The following is a 17,460-nucleotide window of genomic DNA, read 5'->3' as shown; positions in this document are numbered from 1 at the left end:
TTCGAGCTAATTTCTGTTGGTGAAAGAGTAAACCGCCTATGTCGACCCCTGAAAAGTTCAACATATATGAATCTGTGCACCTCCGGTGACCTTGGCCTGCCTCATGTTCTGCAATGCGCTGGTAAATACGCCTCCAGTTTTTCATCCCGTTGATGAAAAGACCCCTCAGTCCACGTTTAGTAAACGCTAAACAGACTGTGAAAAAAGGGCCTTTTGTATTTCAGAGTAACTTAACCAATACCGTTCTCCCCCATCTTTCCTCCAAAAGGCTAAGCTTGCTTTAATGTGTCTATGTTTGAGAGGTTGAATTGGATGGTGCTGAAAGAAATAGGAAGGTTGATCTAGTTTTGGAAGTTGAAACAAATATTCCACCACCTGTAGATCATCTTTTCGTGCTCTGTGCTTCACACGCCCGTTCCCTGAGTCTTCAGTATGTTGTAAAGCAGATAAAGATTCTTCCGAATGACTAATATCTGCCACTTCCTCTAGGGGGATGATGTTGTCTCCAATTATTTCTGGCAGACTTGATTCCGACACTTCTTCCTTGGGGGAATCTTCAATTGTTTGTGGCAGACTGGTATCACCACCGACTGCCTCTTCCTCGAGATGGACAGCCTCAGTTATTTCTGGCAGACTTGATTTCGACACTTCTTCCTTGGGCGAATCTTCATTTGTTTGTGGCAGACTGGTACCACCACTGGCTGCCTCTTCCTCGAGATGGACAGCCTCAATTATTTCTGGCAGACTTGATTCCGACTCTTCCTCTCCGGGGGCACCTTCAATGATTGCTGACATTGTAGTTGCTGCAGCATCTGCCTCTGTTGAGATGTCCCCAATAACTGCAGAGCCTATGGCTTCTAGTCTTCTCACATCTTGAGCTCTTGTTGATGGGTCCAGTGAAGAACCAGGTTTAACACTTGTACCTGAAGAAGATGGCTGGTCACCCTCATCTACTTTTCTCCCAGCAATACCACCACGTGACATTTTGATGGTCTGACCTGTAAACAGATCTTCATTTTTTTTGTTTTGCCGGATTTCCTCTTCAATTTGCTTTTTCTTATTTTCTCTTAGTTTTTCTGCTCCTCTCTTTCTTTTTTTTAATCCATTTCTCTCCTAAAAAATAAAATGAGCTTAATTGTGCATCAGATTCCTACCTTTATCACAGTAGGTCTAAGTAACCTGGCTGCCAACATCCAAAATATCATTTCATTAAGAGGAAACAAGTGGTTGTCAGCATTTTCAGATTTGACAGTCCCCAGCCTCACCATAACCCCCCTCCCAAAAAAGAGAACAATATCCAGCTGGGTCTATAAAATGCTGAGTCTAACAGTAACCAAGTCCCATGGCATGGTAAATGAACTGGATGCATGCATGTTATTTCTCCAGGCCAGCAGTGGCCTGGACGTTGTATTATGGTATGACGTCTCAGAAAAAATTAGTAGCCAAAAATGGAAAGCTGCATTGTAATTAACTTATGAAAAACACTAAGGGTGCATGCAGCAACATACATATTGCAAGTGAATTCCTGCTCCATGCACACAAATGCATACGTTTGTGTAACCATCCTACCCTCCATCCCAGTGTTTGAGAGAGGTATAATCCAGGTTTTCCTTTTGCCCTAGCACACATGAGGTCTGGATGCAATGCAAATTCACAATAACAAAACTTGGTCAGATTATGAGGAATAGGATAGGAGTTCTGCCTGGCCACTGTGCTGCTTATAGGCTGGACTGGAGCCTAGGGTGGCCTTGCTGGGGGAGACAACAGGTGTGCATAATAAAGGCTGCCAAAATGGTTTGAGTGTGCTATACAGGACCACCTTACATTGCACTGCATTGAAGACATACAGTCACTAGTGGTTACTTACCCACAGGGATGGGCTCACCTGGCTGGCTGTTACTGGTAGCTCCGCGCTAAGGCCTGTCTAGAATTGATACTTGAACAGCGACCTGTCTGCAAAAAGAAACAAGGTAAAGATGACGAAAAGCCAATAAACACAGTATATATCATATAAATACAGTGCATGGCTTGTAACAAAGACATGATGGGTGCCGAAGTATCCTCCAATAGCTAGGGGCTAAACCATAGATAGTCTGTCACAAAAAAAGGAGTAGAGCATCCAGGTCCATAAAGGCTGTATACAATTGTCAAATTGAGCTAAAAAACAATAGAGGATGATTTGTAATGTGTTGATGTATTCCTTGTTCAATTTGGAGGTTGATGTATTTCTTGTTTCATCTCTGGGGATAGACGGCCAAAGGGTGGTGTTCAGCGCCCTACCAAATGAAAAACAAACATTGGCAATCACAACAGTTTGGCCTTTTGTTTATATATGACAAAGGCATTTGCCAGGCGGTTTTAACTGCCTGATAACAGGTGCAAAATGGTGCGAGTACTCGGGCAACTAATAGCACCGCCAGGCAAATGCCTGATTTTTTTCTATTCAAGCCAAAACTGTTGGCGCTGCCAATGCGTGGCTAAAGGCAGACCTGGCTAAGAAATTTGTATCACACTAGTAGCACTTTACTGCTTCATTTAAGTCATTAACTCTCTGAAAACTGCTTTGCAGAAATACTGGCAGGAACTTCGAGTGCAAAGTTTGAAGGTAAGGCTTGATTAAAGCGAGCTGAAAGAGTTCCCATGAGGTGGTATTTTGGGCGTGGAGGGCCAGGAACTGGGTGGGAATGGCCATAGGGATGAGCGTGGCCATGGGAACTCAATCGGTGGGCAAATAACTAAACCACACCTACAAGCTTTGTGTCCCTCCTCATGCCATTTTTCCCTAGTTGTACTCTAATGCAGTAGTTTCAACGTATAGGTGGTGCAATATCCAAACTAACAAGAGGACCCTGGAGATATGTAAGACAATTACCAAGTGGCACTAAAAAGAGTAACAAAGCACTTTTACTTGAAAGGCGACATACTCAAGCACCATCTGCTATACCACAACAATTGCCTTAAAAAACCAGGTCAGACTGTGGATGACTTTGTGAATTGCTGTGGAAACCAGCAAGCAGGATAAGCACCTGCCAGTTTGGAAGACAACAGGTAAACAGGGGTGGACTGGGAACCAAAAGGGGTCCTGGAAATAATGTTCATTGTGGCCGCATTTTACACATTTTCAGCAAGCCCTGCCCAACCCGTATCCTATGAAAAATGTTTAAAATAAAATATTTTTCCCCACGAAAGAGGCCCAAGGTGCAAAGGCGTGCCGGGAAATCTCCATCATTCCCTGCAGGCCAGTCCACCCCTGGCAAAGGCGCACAAGGGGCTCCCAGCTTGAAACAACTTCCTCTCTGTCTCTAGAGCGACTGGAGGCCATGATGCAAATGGCAGTGGTGTGCGTGTGAAGTCCCAGTAACATCATAGCATAATATACCATGTCCCTACAGGTTGCACAAAGACATCTTCAGTCAGCGCATTAACTCACTCAGATGATATCTTAATGGAATCCAAAAGAGCGACATTTAGCTTGCACATAGATCAGTGCAAGAGATACATTAGCCCTCTGAGCTACCTAATGGGAATTCCATGCACCGAAGTGCCGTTGCAGTGCTGTTCGAGTGGGCGGTGGGCGTGCTTAGCCTTAGACCTCTTCATAGCACCTTAACTGTTGCAGCGTTATCTGCCGCTTCTTTATAGGGCTCAGCACTTCTGCATCTACTATGGGGAGCTTTTCTTGCATGCTGTGTAACGTTTTACCCAAGCTTCATTTGTGTATTCGCGGAGGGACTGGAGCAAGGGCTGGCTGGCGCGTTTCATGCATTGCTGTAAAATTGCAGCACATATTACTGTCTAGTTAAACTTTGCAGGTGTTTAGTGGACCGCCCACACATATTTGGTTGCGCTGTACTCTGCAAATCTCCCTATGCAACTCGGAGCTTGTTCTACAATTTCCACTACAAGTGGTGTGGTATTCTTAGTCTCGCCTACTTCCTATTGCCTGTAACTGCTACTTTGGGATTGGGGCCGAGCACTCCGCCATAGTGGCAGGATTTGTAAAGACCAAATCAGAAAAGGTAACACCCCGGTCTAGTGCCATCTTGCAAGGCGAGGCTATGCCGCAGCCTAAGGTGGATGCTTTTAAGCCGCACCACTTGAGCCCCTGGACTGCAACCCTAGATTTAGCATCAAGGCAGTCACGTTTTCGACCCGAAACTTGGCAAGATTTGTAAAGACCAAATCAGAAAAGGTAACACCCTCGTCTAGTGCCATCTTGCAAGGCGAGGCTATGGCTGGGCACCCCCTGGCTGGGTGGGCTGGCCCGGCCCCCCAGGCCCAGTTGTGACTGACATCGTGGTGTCAGTTTCCTTTGTTTCCTTTTCAAAGTTTTTGGGCCCGGCGCCCGAGGCTAGCTGGCTGCTCGGGCCGCACCCAGCGGCCCAGGCGCCACAGGCATGGCACGGCACATGCACTGTGCGCACTGCACACACACACCATCTTATCTAAAAAAAAAGGCCCAGCTAAGCTTGGGCCACCTGCCCGCGCGGTGCTGACCTAATATAAACAATAAAAAAAAACGGCCCAGACGTGGCCTCAGGAAAAAACTGGCCCCCAGGTCCCAAAGGTCATCGGCCAGTGGCCGATCGGCTGATACGGCCAGTCCAACCCTGGGTGAGCACAGATTTGAATGAGTTTGCATCAGCTAGGGGCCTGGATCAGACTGACTTCTTTAAAGCCCAGAAAGAGTGTCCCAGTCTGGCGGGTCTGCGGAAGCAGGCAGGGAAGTAGGCTAAGGGCAATGCCCCTGGACCGGTCAAAGTGTACTGCGAGGATGGACTCCTGTGTAGTGAGCCAAATGGCTCTGAGGGTGAAAGCACCAGAAGGTCGGTGATTTCCCAATGTCAGAGAAACCCCTTTATAGTCGGGATGACATGGTCATGGCATTAGTGACTGAAGGAGAGGCTGAAGAGGAGACCCTCCCCCCCGGCCTCCTGCACACTGAAGCCACAGATGGGTCAGTTGAAGGAGTCAACCTTGGAACGGACATGTCAGAACAGCAACTGACAGTCACTGGTTACTGGGACAATTTGCTGGTATGTTTTGCTGTCTCCAGGTCGCGTATATTGGGGCACCCATGATGTGGACACTAGAGACAGTGTGTCGGTGAAGAGTAAGACTAACTGGATGTCTGATAAGGTCAGAGACACCATCAAGGAACACGTTTCCAAGATGTTGTCCCTAGGAGTGATAGAGCCATCCCACAGCCCCTGGGCTAGCCCACTGATAAGGTCCCCAAAATGACCAGTGGTGAGAAGACTGAAGTTCACCTTTGTGTGGACTACAGGGGCTCAATTCTGTCACGAAGACAGATGCTCACCCCATTCCTCCGGCAGATAAACTCAATGAAAAGCACAGCGCTGCCAAGTACATGAGTGCCTTTGACCTCACAGCAGGGTATTGGCAGGTCGGTTTGACAGATGGAGCAAGAGAGAGATCTGCATTCTCAACCCCAGAAAGACATTATCAGTTCACTGTGATGCCCTTCGGATTGAAGAATGCCCCACCACTTTTCAGTAGATGGTTAACCATGTTTTTACTTGGCTGGAAAACTTCAGTGTCGCCTATTTAGATGACATTGCTGTGTTCAGCCACACCTGCAAAGATCACTTTTCCCACCTGAAACAAGTCCTTCAGGCACTCCAGAATGTAGGTCTGACAATCAAGGCCACAAAGGGCTGTGAAGGATTAGGACATCCTCAACACACAGACGCAGGTTAGAGCCTTTCTTGGTCTCACTGGGTACTACAGGTCGTTCATCAAGGGGTATAGGACCATTGCCATGCCCCTGAATGATGTAACTTCCAAGAAAGTGCAGAATAAGGTAACTTGGACCCCCTCCTGTTAAACCTCCTTTCAGGATCTAAAGGATGGATTGTGCATGGCCCCAGTTCTGAAAGTGCCAGACTATGGTCAGGAGTTCATTATCTAGAGAGACACCTGTGATTTTGGGATTGGAGCCGTGTTAGCTCTAAGTCAGGCCTGGCCTGGCGTTATGGTCTGGACATATTGGCAGTAGTAATTGATTCTGATTTCAGGGTAGATGTCAAGGTATTGATGCACAATAATGGGAAAAAACCCTATCAAGTTAGGGCAGCAGAATGAATAGCTCAAGGAATATTGGAGAACGCCCTGTTTCCAAAACCTCAAGAAATTAAGAATCAAGACTAAAGAGGAACTCAAGGTTTTGGAGAAGCAGATATGGAACCTCCATTAGAACCTATGGTAAAACAGTAGATTGAAGAGGACAAAATTATTCTTGACTTGGGGTTTGCACAAAGAAATGATCCTTTGTTGGCAGAACCCTTTCTTCAGCTCATACCAGAAGATGAGGGCAGAAAAAAGGCTGGTCCATTTTTTTTCTTAAGTCCGGATTATTATATAGAGGAGATGTGGGACCAGAGGGTACACCCCTTTCACAATTTGTAGTACCTAAACGTCAAAAAAATATTGTTTTGGAAATAGCTCATTCCCATCATACAGGAGGCCATTTAAGAACCACAAAAACTCAGGCACAAATTGTAAATATATTCTATTGGCCTGGAATTTATGCAGATATAAAAAAAAGTTCATCAGTACCTGTGCCGTATTTCACAACACTAGTACTCCAATTCCTACTCTGGTTCCCTTGCAGCCTTTACCTATTATAGACATTCCCTTTCACAAATAGGAATAGATATAGTAGACCCTTTAGAAAGTTCAAAACTAGTACATATTGGTGATTCTAGACTATGCAACTCGTTACCCTGAGGCCTTTTCCCTGTGAAATAATACTTTGCATCAGATCTTGAAACATTTACTTCTTTCTTCTCTAGAATTAGATTCCCTAAAGAAATTTTAACAGATCAAGGGTCCACATTTATGAGTAAACTCATGGCAGAAGTTAAGGAGATACTTCAGATGAAAACTTCGGACGCATCCATTTATCAACCTCAGACGGATGGATTCGTGGAACGATTTAATCAGACTTTAAAACACATCTTGAAGATATCAGTGGAAGCAGATGGGTAAGAATTTGGCCCTGTTTGCTGATAGGAAGACTCCTCAGTCTTCCACAGGAGTTTCCCCCTTTGAACTGTTGTATGGACGGGAGCCAAGGGATGTATTAGACATGTTGTGTGAAACATGGGAAGAGAGAGAACAAGCTACTATCCCCTTATCCCAAACGGCTCAATGCTTGAAAGAACATATGTCAGCTGTCCGAAATATAGTCTAAACCAATATGGCATGAACTCAGGAGCATCAAAAGGAATATTATAACAAGAAAGCAGGGATGATACCTTTCTCTATAGGTCAAAAGGTATTAGTTTTACTTCCATCTTTCAGAAAATAAATGCTTTCTAGAAGGCATGGTCCTTATGAAATCATAGAACAGATGGGACCTTTTTATTACAAAGTTTCCCAAACCAGACTGGAAAATTAAAATCCAGTGCTTGAATAGAGGGCTGCCATTTTGGAATGGTGAAGGCCCAAAACAGTGATGAGGCCCTAATCACGCTGCCACAAGAACTGAGAGCGCTCAAAGATGTCAAGCAGCACGAAATCGAATAAAAGTTAATAAAGTGCATTTATCGCACCAGTTCTTGAATAGCGCAGTCTGTTTTTGTGCCACCCCAAATGGGCTTACCTAGTGTGTTGGAGCTTGATGGAGATCCCAGCTGCTCCTGCGGGCTCGTGGTAGAGCATGGGGATTGTAAGTGGTGGATTCTTTGATGTGGCGGCCCTCCTTTGATGCAGGCCAGGATGTTAAGGAGAGAGAGGAGCATCAGAGAGGGGACTTAGGAGTGTGCCTTGTGTAGGGGGCTGGCATTTGCCTGCCAGCTTCCTAATTAGCTGTAATGCTCACCTGGTATCCACAGGGACGTCACTCAGCCTGTTCTGACCTCTTACGACCTCAAACCCTTCCCTGAAGTCTACTCGACTGGAGACTAGGCCTTGTTTTCTTGGAAAGTGTGCTCTCTGTCCTGCTTTCAGCGCAGGGGCGCGTTGATTGATGCAGGCTTGTTGCTGCCTAGTTACTTCACTGGCAAGAGTCCGACAGGTAAGTATAATGAGTCTTTTGAACAGTTCTCTAATTTCGTTCCTTTCCTTCCTTAGATGATGGCCGGCGTCCGGGGATGGCGACGTGCTGCTGAGATGAGTAGCGCTGAAGGTGAGTGAGAGCGCGATGCGACCCTTTTGTATTTGTATTGAACTGGATTCTTTTTCTTTGTCTTTTAGGTGCCGCGATGTTTTCAGCGTGGATGCCGGTTATGAAGAAGAAATGCGGTGAGTAAGCGCGGTATGCGGCGCCTCTAGATGTTTCTACGCTAACCTGGAGTGGTATCTTCCTTGTCCGTGGCCCCTACCGTCCTCCTCGTTGGCTTCACAGGGCACTCTTTTAGGCAATGGCCCGACCTTCCGCAGTAAAGACATAACTGCTGTTGTCTCCTTTTATCCCTTTCCGCTTTAGTCAAGGGGGATCTGACCCCCCGATTTGCATTGTTTCTCCTGAACCTTCCGTTGTTCGGGAAGTATTGTCCTTTGAACGCACATACATAGGACGAGGGTCCGGTCTGGTTCGATCTGCCTTTCGGTCCTGCAACATATGATCCAGTTGAACAACAAGGTCAATGAATTCTGAGCAGTCTTTCGGGGGTTCACTACTTGTGCGAGAACATCCTTGAGCTCCCCCTGCAAACCGATGAAATAACGTAGTTCTCTTCTCCACTGGCCATTCTGCTTCAACTACGAGTCTATTGAACGTGGCTATGTATGTTAATAGGTCTTGATTCCCTTGATGTAGGGACAGAATTCGTTGTCTAATGCCTGCCCATGAGTACGACGGGCGAACACGTTTTCCATCTCCTGCTGAAAGCCCCTAAAGTCATGCAGCAAAGGATCGTCTTGGGCCACAAAGGGTACAGACAAGTCCGCGGCGCTACCACTCAGGTGGGATAGCACAAAAGCGACCCGTGATTGGTCATTCGGAAAGGCCCCTGGCCTACAAAGGAAGTGCAGGCGGCACTGGTTCATGAACGTTGCAAACCTCTTGGGATCCCCCGTAAATCATTCGGGCGGGGCCAAGGTAACTGCCCCAGGAAGGGTTATTTGAACGGAATTGACTGATGGCGCAGGCATCGAGGGCACGCTTCCCGGCAATGGTGCATGCCCTGCTTGTGACTGGAGAAGTTGCCGGCTTAAATCATCAGTGCGTTCTTTGGCTACTATCAGCTCTCTCCTCAGGGTGTTGGTCTCCTGCCTGGCTGCATGTACTTCGGAACGTAGCTGTCCCAACATGTGGGCTAACTAGTCGGTTTCTGACTTTTCCATGACGCCCAGGTGGATTTTGATGTGAGTCTTTGCATTCTGTAACGCTCACCTGGTATCCACGGGGACGTCACTCAGCCTGTTCTGACCTCTTACGACCTCGAACTCTTCCCTGGAGGCTATTCGACTGGAGACTGGGCCTGAAACACAGGATTGGTAGAGTTTAACTCCCTATTGTCTCTGTGTGCTTGAACCCCTTCTTCCCCGGGGTCCAACCCTTCCCTTTGATCCACAGCTCACCTTGTTGGATAGTGTGCTCTCCGTCCTGCCTTCAGCGCAGGGGTGCTTTGATTGATGCAGGCTCGTTGCTGACTAGTTACTTCACTGGCAAGAGTCTGACAGGTAAGTATAATGAGTCTTTTGAACAGTTATCTAACTTCGTTCCTTTCCTTCCTTAGATGATGGCTGGCGTCCGGGGATGGCAGCGTGCTGCTGAGATGAGTAGCGCTGAAGGTGAGTGAGAGCGCGATGCGCGATGCACCCCTTTCGTATTTGCATTGAACTGAGTTCTTTTTCTGTGTCTTTTAGGTGCCGCAACGTTTTCAGCCTGGATGCTGGTTATGAAGAACAAATGCGGTGGGTAAGCGCGGTATGCGGCGCCTCTAGATGTTTCCACGCTAACCTGGAGTGTCTTTTCACTCTTGCAGATGGATGAGAAGTTCCAGAGACAGAGTTCCGCCAGAGCGGCTGGGATTCAGGTAAGCGTTTGAAGCTCGTACAGTATTTAAAAATAAGCAAAGATTTGCAGAATGCTTACTAATGCCTTTTTTCTGTTCTTTTCCCTTTTCCTTAGGAAGCGGCGTGCCGGGATGGGAATGACACCGCCGAAGATGCCCGCAGAACAGAAGGAGCAATGAATGATGGGCAGAAGCGCCACAAGGTAAGGCTGTTCCTAACAGTGTTCTTGTTCTTGCAGGAGCTGAGCACAGAAGAAAGATGCAGGTCTACTGGAGACCGATCTGAACACGGTGAGTGTCACGCTGCAGGTGCAGAAAACACAAAGCATGTTTCTCAATCTGGGTGTGGCTTAAATAGTCTCTGGGTATCCCAGGTGCATCTGGGCTGAACCACACCCAAAAGACTAGACCGCACATGCAGTTCTGGGAACCGAAAAATGTGGGGGCATCCATCTTGTCCCCATCAATGCACTACAAGTCCAATCCCCAATGTTATCCTATGGGAGTGAGTGAGTCTGGTGCCACAAGCGCCAAGTCTGACTCCAAGTGGGTCTTTGGAGGGATGGAGAGGCCCTTGAGGGCCATGTAGGTGATCGTGGCCTGGCTCCAGCCTGACATCTTAGAGGGCTGGGGACATAAGGGGCAGGAATCATGACATTAGCTCAAGTAAGGAGCTGCAGCCAATCAAATGCACAGTAGCATTCTGTGGACACCGGGCACTCCAGTGCTTGAATAGGGGGCCGCTATTTTGGAATGGTGAATGTCCAAAAGAGTAATAAGGCCCAAATTACGCTGCCACAAGAATTGAGATCACTCAAAGATGTTAAGGAGTAGAAAATCGAATAAAAGTTAATAACGTGCATTTATCGCACCAATTCTTGAATAGCGCAGCCTGTTTTTGTGCTAGCCCTAATGGGCTTACCTAGTGTGTTGAAGCTCGGTGGCGATCCTAGTTGCTCCTGCAGCCTTGTGGTGTAGCGAGGGGCTTGTAAGTGGTGGATTCTTTGATGCGACGGCCCTCCTCCGATGCAGGCGAGGATGTTAAGGAGAGAGAGGAGCATCAGACAGGGGCCTTAGGAGTGGGCCTTAGGTAGGGGGCCTGCGTTTGCCTGCCAGCTCCCTGATTAGCTTAAGTAAGCAGCTGCAGCCAATCAAATGCACAGTAGCAGGCTGTGGGCACCGGCACTCCAGTGCTTGAATAGGGGGGTGCTATTTTGGAATGATGCAGGCCCAAAGCAGTGATAAGGTCAAAATCACGCTGCCACAAGAATTGAGATCGCTCAAAGATGTTAAGGAGCACGAAATCAAATAAAAGTTAATAACGTGCATTTATCACACTAATTCTTGAATAGCACAGCCTGTTTTTGTGCTAGCCCAAATGGGCTTACCTAGTGTGTTGGAGCTCGGTGGAGATCCCAGCTGCTTCTGCAGCCTCATTGTGGAATGAGGGGCTCGGAAGTGGCAGATTCTTTGATGCGGTCCTCCTCCGATGCAGGCGAGGATGTTAAGGAGAGAGGCAATTTCGAATCCAGGTGTGTTTAACAACTGTATATCCCCCATTTTTTTCATTGCATTTGTGTGCTGTTTGGGCAATTTCCAATCTAGGTGTGTTTAACAACCGTACACCCCCTCCCCTTTTTGTACCCAAGTGTTTTTACTGCATCTGCTTGCTCTCCTTTCTGGCTACTAGGCCGCCTGGCGAGTTTGTGCTTGTGTCGTGCAGTCTCTCCTTCTATCCCACATCCTTATCTCTCTGCCACCCCTATGGCTCTCACTATCTAGCCTATCTATTCTAACTGCATTACTATCACCTATCTTCCTTCTCTCACAAAATCTGGAAGAACCTGCTTAATCTGGCCACGCTTAATGACTCTTCATCTTATCTCTACTCTCCCTTCTTTCCGATCCACACTCATTAATGGTGGCACTAGATGGGAAGTACTCTCGGCGGGCTTGTCATCATCCAGGTGTATCATTAATGTCTATCGCAATAGCACTGTCATGGCTCAGGGTCCTCAACCCAACCTCCTCCTCTTTGACCAGTGCCTGCCTCCTCGAAAAACCTTCATAGGCAGACACCTGATTTATTTTGCCACGCTTAATGCTCGCTCTGCTAGCAAACACTATGCTGACCTTTGCCTTTTCCTTGAAGACATTGGGGGTCATTCCGAGTTGGGTGGTAAGGGAAAAATGATGCCGGTAAAGGACTACCGGCATCGTTTCCTGTTACGGCCCATTCTGACCCACCAGACCGTTATTTACGGCGTCGCAAAGTACGATGCCGTAAATAGCGGTTTAGTGGCGCGCGCTTGACACGCCATGCCATAATTAGCGGCATGGCGTAAACCGGAGCTGATCCCAAGTAAAGCGGACATGGAAAAAACGGCCTCCACAAGACCGCAAAGTACCTTACCACCATGGAGTAAATACCGGCATCGCCGAGAAGGTGTTAAGGACCCTGAGCAGTGTTTCCAAGAGGAACAGGTGCACTCAATCAGCACAGGTGGAGGCAATGGAGTCTGGCACAGCACAAAAGGAGCACACCCACACACCACACCCCCTCCCACACCAAGATGATACCAATTGTAGCAGCATTCCTGGAGCTGGAGGCCCTGCTTGCAAGGCAGCAACTACAACAACAGCAACTACAACAACCACAACCCCCACCACAGAGGATACACAGGAGGAGAAGGAGGGTGAGACAGGTTCAGCATGCCCTACCTGTGCAGCCACCATTACCATGCCGGCAGCCCCCAGTCCGCCGCATCAGAGCCACCCCCTTCAACCTCACACCAGAGCAGATCCACACCCTGTACCGGCTTGACTGGGACACCATTACCAGCATAGTGGACATGATACATGATGATATAGTGAGCCGCATAGAAATCCGCACTGCCATCCCTCCTCTACTGAAGGTAGTGTCTGTGCTCCACTTCCTTGCCACAGGCAGCTACCAGCATACAGTGGGGCACATGCATGGCATTTCACAGCCCATATTTTCACGGATACTCAAAGAAGTGCTGGATGCCCTCCTCACCCACACAAGGGAATACATATCCCTACCCCGTACTCCCCAGGAGATATATGACACCAAAGCTGCCTTCCATGGACTGGCAGGCATGCCAAATTGCATAGGTGCCATCGACTGCACCCACGTGGAATTAGTGGTCCCGCATGCCATGGAGGTGCCGTATCGCAACCGCAAGCAATACCACTCCATCAACGTCCAGATGGTGTGTAATGCCAGTAAATCCATCACACATTGCAATGCCTGATACCTCGGATCAACTCATGACTCCTTGGTCCTGCGGAACTCAACACTACCACGCTACATGGAGCGACATGCCGGACGACGTGCCTGGCTGCTTGGTGAGTAACCTGAATGGGCCATGGCAGTGCATTGGGGCTATGAGTAGGTCGCCTGCATACTCCACCTGGGTGGGAAAAGGGGGGGGGGGGATGCATACTCCACCTGGGTGGGAAAGGGGGGGGGATGCATACTCCACCTGGGTGGGAAAGGGGGGGATGCATACTCATCCCAGTAGTCATCTGCGCCCATGTAAGACTAGTACAATTCTCCACCATGAATGCACACACAATTACCTCTTTTCCACTTCCATGCAGGTGATGCTGGCTACCCTCTAAAGCCGTGGCTCATGACCCCGGTCCGCAACCCACAGAACAGGCACGAGGAGGACTACAATAGATCCCATACCCGTACACGGGTGGTGATAGAGCAGACCTTCGGCCTGTTGAAGGCACGATTTCGTTGCCTCAGCCGGTCTGGTGGGGCACTCATCTACAGCCACGAGAAGGTGTCCAAGATCACCATGGCATGTGTAATGCTACACAACATGTGCATCCGTCGGAAACGTGCCACTGCCCCCTGACGTGGAACTGCTACCACCAGATGATGATGACGGGGAGGAGGAAGGAATGGCAGGACAGCAGCACGGTGCCGATGCACAGGAGGGACGTTCAGTGCTTCAATCATTGATTGGACAATATTTCTGACTCACAAGTCAGCTGAGGGTGTGAGGGTGAGAGGACATTGGGCACTGGGTGTGGGGATACATGTACACCATGCAATGTGCGACATTAAAAGACACAAGCAAAATGAGCAATGTCCACTCTGTTTTTTGGGAATGAACAATCAGTGTATTCAACATTTATGTAGGAACGTGTACAACAAAACCACCACCCTCACCCCCCTCCCCCTCCCTCCAACTCCCACACACACCCTCACCCCCCTCCCCCAACTCCCACACACACCCTCACCCCCCTCCCCCTCCCCCCACAACAACCCCACAATAGTCCCATCAGTGCAACATAGGCCACATGTGTGTGGCAGTATTTTCATTGTGTACTTCCAGAGCCAGGGGTATCCATGTTCTGGCGGCGGAGTGTGCGCATTGACCGACGGACAGGGCTGGTCTGCGTGGAGGAGCACTGTGAGGGTGGGTACTCCCACTGGGGCTGTGGTCTGGGGGGTGCTGCCTCCAGGGCATCAGCGATCCGGCCCAGCACCTCACAGAGCCGGTTTGTGTTGGCAGTGATGACTTCACCCAGGGCCTGCAGGTCATTGTGGCATTCCGACCTGGATTCACGGTTGTCCCCGGTAAAGTCCTCAATCAGGCCCGTGAGGCGCTGGGAGTGCAATCCATCCATGGCCTGTGTGGCAGATGTGCTTGGCAGCCGTGGTGTTGAGCCTACAGCCCTTTCGGGGCTTTCTGCATGGGAGGTGGATCCAGGACTGGCAGGTGGTGCTCCTTGGCCTGTGAGGCCTGGGGTGTCACTTTCCCCGGAGTCGCTATGTGCAACTTGACTGTAGGATGGGGTGTCTGGGCTGTGTACAATGTCATAGGGCTCCTCCACGTCGGATACGGGAACTGATGTTGGGCTATCTGGCTCCTCGAGGAGGCACATGGCAGCATTCTCCCCTGCCACACTGGACTCCTCTGAGTGCACCGTGGGGCATGTCTCCGTCGGCAGTGCAGGCATGGGTAGGGGTGTGGGTGTGGGTTGTGCAGCCTCCATGGGGGTTGCTGGTGCAGGTGGTGTTGCCTGTGCCTTCTTCCTTCCTGCAGGTTTACGCTGTCCCCTGGCTGTGCCCCTGGAGGTACAGGGTTGCGTGACTTCCTGGCCCTCACTTTCATGGCCGCTGCCTGTGGGGGGGAAGAGAGAGATGGCATGAGCTATGATTTGGGGGTCAGCATTTCTTCAAGCCTATGGTATAACAATGGGATTGCAGCGTTTTGTTGACATTTGGGTGGGGAGTGGGACAGTGATCTGGGCTTGGATGGTAAATGCATGCAGGTGTCTGGGTCACTCATGTTGATGGAGTACTGTGCTGACTCACATTGGGCCTCATTCCGAGTATGGCGGTAAGCGATAGCGGCCACCGGTAACAAGACCGGTGGCGGTAATCCCTTACCGCCATACTCCGAGTTCCCTTTGCGCCCTCGCCCTTAACGCCTGCTTTGAGCAGGTGTTAAAGTCGAGGGGGCAAAGGGGCCTCCAAGCCAATAACGGTGACCGTAATGAACGGTCACCGTTATTTGCATCTTCCCCATTCCCATTGAGCCCTATGGGGGCTCATTTGGGAATGGGGAAGAGCCTTGGTGAATGGGGAATTACCGCCCCGCCAACCTTGGAATGGGGCGGTAATTCCGCCATCCACCAAGGCGCTGCCGGTCCGGGTACGGCGTTAACCAAGGCGTTAATAGCGCCGTACTCGGAATGAGGCCCATTGACTGCCTCTTTGTGTGCTATGGCCAATATGGGTTGGAGCCTTGCACCTGGCATCCGCCTGGGTCTCACTTGTGACGGCATGATTTGATGGGGGGGGGGTTCCCATACGTGATGTGACTGCTTGCCCAGCCTTTGGTGGTGCCTTACATTGGGAATGCATTTACTATCTTCACTCATGACACTCACCTCCATCTGCGGATGACGGGGCACCGCACTCCATCTCGCCGACCCCCTCTATGGCTTCAGTGCCCATCATGTCCGCACACGTTTGCTCCCAGGGCATCATCTTGATGGGAGAAGCTGGGCCTCCTCCTGTCTCCAGGGCCTGTGTTCGGTTGGCCGATAGGATGGCCCGCACCCTGAGACGGAGGTCATCCCACCGTTTTCTGCAGTCCCTCGTCGTACGGGGGGTGTTCCCTACGGCGCTCACCCTCTGTGCAACCAAGTCCCAGATCTCCTTCTTCCTGGCAATGGTGGGCCTACGCATGTCACTGCTGAATACTATCTCAGCATTTGCGTGCAGGCTGTCCACCAGGACCTGGAGCTCGTCCTGCATGAAACGCTCCTTCCTGATGCGGGCGGCACCTTTCTTCAGTGCTTTCGGCATGATACTGGTCAGTGATGGCTTTTTTAAGGGTCAAAATATACCTCTGGGTACTGTATTAAGAGGATGGCAATGGATTGTGTTTTTAAAGATGGCCGCCGCGCTCCTTCCCGTTCCTGTGCGATGACGTAATTTCCATATCCGTTAATTAGCGGTGACCGTAATTTACAGATACCGTAAACTACGGTCACCGCTAATAACGGACAGCGAAGCTTCGGTGGCGGTGTTGTAATGACCGTCTCGCTTCATGCCGCTAAGGGGTTTTTACGGGCCCTTTAACGGTATGCCGCTAGGGGATTTACCGGCATGGCGGAAAGCTTGTGCCCGCGAAGTCGCAATGGCCTGTAAATTGCGGCGTCGTACCAGACCGAACTCGGTCTTTCCGCCATGCCGGTAAAAACCCATACTTACCGCAAAACTCGGAATGAGGCCCATTGACCTCGATGTCCTTGCTCGTACAAAGACGTGGTTCAATGCCAGCTCAGTCACTGCTGTTGACTCCTTTCTCCCTAATGCTACAAGATCATCTCTAAGCTTTGACCTGACGGTTCTGGTGGTGGGGTTGTCCTGATCTTCCCTGAGTGGGTCCCTTCTTCACTCATAACCACCCAGTCATACTCCTCCTTCAAGCGCCTGGTCTGCAAGCTGGTCATCTCTCATACCTCCTCTCTGATCATTGCCATTTTCTATAGGTCACCTGGCTCTATCACTGTGTTCCTCTCTGAATGGGCTGATTTCTCCTCCTCTCTCCTGTATATACAGTAGGTAAACCCTTAATTTTTATTTCTCGAAAGGTCTGTGACATAGCAAGGGTGATTACATTATCAGAAAACAATAATCACAGACTTCCTCCTTCGCCTGTATTTTAATGCTAAGGACCCGCACTAGCTGAAAAACAGTTGACTATGATGTCAACCAACGCACACACCACAAACCGCCCCAAAATAATTTTTGTTACTTTTTATACCTGTTCAATTGCAGCTTCTGTAGACTTCTTAAGGTTATTGATAAGTTCTTTATTACAAGTTATATAAGGTGATAGCTATGAGAGACCACCGGGTCCCATCACCCAGGCTCAACTGACAGCATTGGAACTCTGGTGCTGGTCTCATAGGCAAA

Source organism: Ambystoma mexicanum, chromosome 12 (assembly GCF_040938575.1).
Source record: "Ambystoma mexicanum isolate Mex_15411 chromosome 12, UKY_AmexF1_1, whole genome shotgun sequence".
Taxonomy (NCBI): Eukaryota; Metazoa; Chordata; class Amphibia; order Caudata; family Ambystomatidae; genus Ambystoma; species Ambystoma mexicanum.
This window is presented reverse-complemented; position numbering follows the sequence as displayed.